General features: G+C 41.6%; 1 protein-coding gene across 2 annotated transcripts in view; it reads right to left on the bottom strand.

The window, feature by feature from the left end:
• Positions 1 to 6,000, bottom strand: part of BOC (BOC cell adhesion associated, oncogene regulated) — a 74,886-nt gene that overhangs the window by 45,024 nt on the left and 23,862 nt on the right. The gene's annotated exons all lie outside the window — the stretch shown is intronic.

The raw sequence follows: 6,000 nt of genomic DNA, 5'->3' as shown, positions 1-6,000 counted from the left end.
AAAAAAAAAAAAAAAAAAAAAAAAAAAAAAAGAAGTGATCCTTCCTCAATGCCTCAAAGGGAAGGAGGGCAGATAATGTAGGAGGGGAAAAGAATATATTTCTCCCAATTTCTCAGTAAAGATAAAATTGGTAACCAGGACACAAGAAGTCCTCAAAGAGTAAAGAATCAGTTTCATAAGTTGTGAAAGCTACTTGTTCTGTGACTGTAGAAGTCACAAATTTAAAATCCAGATAGAAAATAAAAGCAAAGAACGGCGATTGAAACCTTCATATACTCTCCTATAGTTAAAACGTTAACCCCATGGTGTCTGGCAGGTAGAAAGAGATCAGCAAATGGTTGCTAAATGAACCATATATATATATATATATATATATGTTCCTCCAGTTTTAACCACTGCTGACCGAGAACTTGAAACTCTTTATTTAGTCAACTGACAACTCCAATCAGGGTTCAGACAGGTGACAATGCTTTAGCAGCAGCATCATGCTCCTAGCAAAGGGACAGCGATGCCATAGTGACAGTATCTATCACGAGGCTGTTTCATTATCCCCAGCAACCAAGTGGCAAAGTCAGGCAGGCTGAGTCAGATAAAACTCCTCAAGCAAGGCAGAAACTGGTGCTTGTTGTGGTATACTTTTTGCCCTCCAAACTCAGTCTCTTCCACCTGCCTTGCTCTTACTACAAAATTCGTGGTTTCCTGAGCTCAACCTCGGGGAGACCAATGGTAGGAGGGTACATACAGTTCTTATAATTTTTCTTTGCTTCTTTTATCTTGATTTTAAGGCTCTATTACCTGACAACCTTACAAGAAACGGTACAGTGGATACTTTAAGAGCCAAGGTACAATTTCAATTCCTGGCTAGAAAACCTAAACAGCCTGTGGTTATCTGAAATGCTACCCAGAAGCCCGCCTTAGCATCAAATCCACTTATATCCATTAGGGACTCATAAAGGTGATAATCCTTCTTCCCTGAGGACTCTATACCAGAGCAGGTGAAGACATGCACCGGAACAAGGTTGTACAGGTCTCAGAGCACTTAAGCTCCCTACAGAGGAAGCTGCCCCTCTAGCTTCACTTTCTCTGCGTGGTTTTATTTCCAGTTGTTTAACCCCAGCATACTGCATGTGTTACAAAAGAACCGGTAGGGATGCCTGGCGCTTCCCTGAAAGCCAGGCCTGAAGCACGCTGGGAGCTCCGCAGGGCAGTCATGCTCTTCCCAGGCTTCCCTGCAATGGACACTTTGGTCAGCAATCTTACCACTCATGTGCATGATGTCGTAAGGGCTGGAACAGAGCGGAGACAGCTTCTCTCATCTAGAACAAATACTTGCTTTTCATTTCACTGTTGAGAGGACACCCACTAATTTGAGTATACAGACACCTTCACCTTCTCCTTCCATGTTTCCTACATATGATCAGTCATATGGATTCAAAGCAGCCGCAGAGGGGTGCCTGAGTAGCTCAGCTGGTTAAGCATCCGACTCTTGATTTCAGCTCACATCATGATCTCATGGTTGCGACAGCCAAGGCATGGAGCCTGCTTAAGATTCTCTCTCCCTCTTCCAAATGCATGCATGCCCTCTCTCTTAAAAATAAAAATAAAGTATCAAAAGCAGCCAGAGAAACACAACACAAGCCTCATGTGTCCTTTACAGTTTTCTAGTAGCCACATTTTAAAATCAGGTGAGAATAATTTTTAATCTTTCAACACAATATACCCCAGAGAGTATAATTTTAATATATAATCAATATAAAAGTTAATAAGGTGTTTCATATCATTTCATACTAAGTCTCCCAAGTCTAGTGTGTATTTTATATTTACTACACATTCCAATTTGGACTAACTGCATTTCAGGTGCTCAACAGTCACATGCAGCAATGGCCGCTACTGGACACCACAGGTCTAGAAGCGTCAAGCTGGCTCCCAGACACTCTCCTCTCCCCATCTAATCCACCTCCACATCACCCCCTACCTTCCTTCTAGAACATGAAGCTCAACCAATCAGTAAAGATGATAAATGGTTAGCTATCACCCACTGAATAAGTGCATCCTCCAGGCCACAATTCCTAATTCATCCAATTTGATATAGTCATCACAATGGCCCTGTAAAGCAGGTATATATGATCCATGCATCTTATAAATGAAGAAATTAAAACTCAGAGCGATTACATATTTTGTCCAAGATTACACAGATGTTAAGTCAGTCAGGATTTGAACTGGTTCTAACTCTAAAACCTTTGTGGTTCTTTTCCCTCTACTGCTTTAAATAACTTACAGCAAAATAATTGATGGATTGTTTTGCAGCCATTAAAATGGTAACCATAAAGGGCAAGCAGCAACATGAAAAATGTTTAAAAGATGTTAAGGGAAAAACATAGATATCATTTTGTAAAAAACACGTAAGCAGTAGGAGGAGGCCTAGAAAGGAACAGGAAACAAAAGCAGCGGATTTGAAAATGTGAAGGAAGTAGGAGTGATTCTTTTCCCTTTTGAGGTTGGTTCAAAACAAAGCAACTAACAGACCCACCTTCCACAGCTTCCTAAGTATGATTAAATGAAGTCCAAACTCCTTTGCACAACCTTCCAAGTTTTTCTTTTATAGTTTATTGTCAAGTTGGTTTACATATAACACCCAGTGCTCATTCCAACAAGTGCCCTCCACCATGCCCATCACCCCCCTTCCCCTCTCCCTCATCAGCCCTCAGTTTGTTCTCAGTATTCAAGAGTCTCTCATGGTTTGCCTCCCTCCCTCTCCCCAACTATTTTCTACCCTTCTCCTCCCCCATGGTCCTCTGTTAAGTTTCTCCTGTTCCACTTATGAGTGAAAACATATGGTATCTGTCCTTCCCTACCTGACTTATTTCACTCAGCCTAACACCCTTGAGTTCCATCCACATTGCTACAAATGGCCAGATTTCATTTTTTCTCATTGCCATGTAGTATTCCATTGTGTAGATACACCACATCTTCTTGATCCATTTGTCAGTTGATGGATACTTAGGCTCTTTCCATGTTTTGGCTACTGTTGAAAGTGATGCTATGAACACTGGGGTACATGTGTCCCTATGCATCAGCACTCTTGTATCCCTTGGGTAAATTCCTAGCAGTGCTATTGCTGGGTCATAGGGGAGTTCTATTGTTAATTTTTTGAGGAACCTCCACACTGGTCTCCAGAGGAGCTGCACCCGTTTACATTCCCACCAACAGCATAGGAGGGTGCCCGTTTCTCCACATCCTCGCCAGCATCTAGATTTCTCTGATTTGCTCATTTTAGCCACTCTGACCAGCGTGAGGTGGTATCTCAGTGTGGTTTTGATGTGTATTTCCCTGATGATGAAGGACGCTGAGCATCGTTTCATGTGTCTGTGGGCCATCTGGATGTCCTCTTTGAAGAAGTGTCTGTTCATGTCTTCTGCCCATTTCTTCACTGGATTATTTGTTTTTCAGATGTGGAGTCTGGGGGGTTCCTTATAGATTTTGGATACCAGCCCTTTATCTGATATGTCATTTGCAACTATCTTTTCCCATTCTGTTGGTTGCCTATTAGTTTCATTGATTGTTTCCTTTGCCGTGCAGAAGCTTTTTATCTTAATGAAGTCCCAACAGTTCATTTTTGCCCTGGATTCCCCTGCCTTTGGGGAGGTGTTAAGAAATTGCTACAGTTGAGGTCAAAGAGGTTGTTTCCTGCTTTCTCCTCTAGGGTTTTGATAGTTTCCTATCTCACATTCAGTCCTTGATCCATTTTGAGCTTATTTTTGTGTATGGTGTAAGAATGTGATCGAATTTCATTCTTTTGCATGTTGCTGTCCAGTTCTCCCAGCACCATCTGTTAAAGAGGCTGTCATTTTTCCACTGGATATTCTTTCCTGCTTTGTCAAAGATTAGTTGGCCATACCTTTGTGGGTCCGATTTTGAGTTCTCTAATCTATTCCATTGGTCTTTGTGTCTGTTTTTGTGCCAGTACCATACTGTCTTGATGACTACAGCTTTGTAGTAGAGGCTAAAGTCTGGGATGGTGATGCCTCCCGTTTTGGTTTCTTCTTCAATATTACTTTGGCTATTTGGGGTCTTTTGTGGTTCCATACGCATCTTAGGATAGTTCTAGATTTGTTCTAGCTTTGAGAAGAATGCTGGTGCAATTTTGACTGGGATTGGATTGAATGTTAGATTGCTTTGGGTAGTAATGACATTTTAACAATATTTATTCTTCTGATCCAGGAGCATGGAATGTTTTTCCAATTCTTTGTGTCTTCTTCAATTTCCCTCATAAGTTTTCTATAGTTTTAATCATACAGATCTCCTAGATGTTTGGTTAGGTTTATTCCTAGGTATTTATGGGTTTTTTTAATGCAATTGTGAATGGAATCAGTTTCTTGATTTCTCTCTCTGTTGCTTCATTATTGGTATACAAAAATGCAACTGATTTCTGTACATTCATTTTGTACCAGGTTCTTTACAAGTTGGCTGCAGTCAACCTTTTTCAGGTCTTCCTCCCACTAGCCCCTAAAATCTGGGCAAGCTGCATTTTCATACCCTCTCTTCTAGCAGAACCATCTCCCCCTTCTCCCTTCTTTGCATCAGGGGGATTCTTAATTGTCCTTCAAAACCTACTGCAAATGTCATCATATGATGCCTCCAGTGACCATTCCACTGTGTTTTGCACATAATATTACCATAATAACTTATGGATTTGATCATGTGTGCGTAATGTGCCTCTGATACCTACCCTCTGAGCCGACTACACACTTCCTAAAGGCAAGGATGTGTTACCTTTATCTTGGTAACCCTAGCATCTAGAAAAGCCTTGGCACATCACAGGGGCTCAGTCAATGCTTGCTAAACTGAAGGGTTTGTTCAGATTAGAAATTTCAGACTGAGAAGGACTGTTAATCTGACCTTGGACCTATAGGAAAAATGCATAGGAAAGGGTTATCAGGGGTGGGACCAAGGGGTTTTTCTACAGGAAAAAGGACTATAACTATGGCCTTTATTTTCTAAAACCTAATGGCCCTTAGAACAGTGTAGGCAGTCCTGAAGGGGAGGGCCAAGTTGTTTAACAGAAGTCAGTGCCTCTGCAGTCGCTCCTATGGCTTGAGGTTTCAAGAACCTTCTTTATTTTCCCGATCTCTCTTCCCAAAACAAACACCCTACCAAGCTTGAGACTTCTGGCTTCCTGCAGCCACTGACTGCAAGGAATCTAACCTAGGAGGATACTAGGAGTAGGGACTATCTGACCAGCATCAATAGGACCCTCACCTTGAGGCCAGGCTGGAAGGAGATAGGCAGAGAGACATGGGAGAAGAAGAAATCAGAATGCTGTTGAGTCAGAAAGAGAAGGATGGGTTCGGGCCTGAAGAGAAAGCATGGGGAGAGGAGGAGGAACAAGAGCAGAGATGTGGGAAAAGCAGCTAAAATGCTGACTTCCAAGCCCAGTGCTGAGGGGCTTCATGTACATGATCACTTTTAATCTTCACAATCCAGGGTCGTTACTGTCCCCACTTTACAGATGGAGGGAGAGATTATCAAAATCCTTCTCAATGCTTTATTAGCACATGACGATTTTAGGGGTCATCTCAAACTTTTACTATAGAATTGCTCTTCTGCTAAATGTCAATGTTGGAATGACAGCAAGATCTGCTACTAAGAAACCATGAGGCGGGGGTTCAGATAGGGGCTCTGCCACTTCTCTGCTTGGTAGAGGGTAGCTTTGGGTAAAGTGCTTTATCTCCGGGTCTCAGTTTACGCTCTGTGAAGATGAAAATGTTAACACCTGCTTTTCTGAGCTGCTGTCCTTTAAGACTGAAAGATGTTGCATTTTAACAACTCCAGGCACATGTGATACCATTTCTTTGCTTGTTTCTTATATGCTGTCCAAAATTAAGCAATGGCCTGATTTTGCTGCACTACACACATGCATCAGAAGTTCAAAAGATAGTCTTTGGTGAAAACTAAAAGTAGAATAATACAATAAATAAATAAATAAAGAAGAAAATACCT

The sequence above is a fragment of the Hyaena hyaena genome, unplaced genomic scaffold, assembly GCF_003009895.1.
Source record: "Hyaena hyaena isolate Hyena2069 unplaced genomic scaffold, ASM300989v1 scaffold_582, whole genome shotgun sequence".
NCBI classification, from domain to species: Eukaryota; Metazoa; Chordata; class Mammalia; order Carnivora; family Hyaenidae; genus Hyaena; species Hyaena hyaena.
This window is presented reverse-complemented; position numbering and strand designations above follow the sequence as displayed.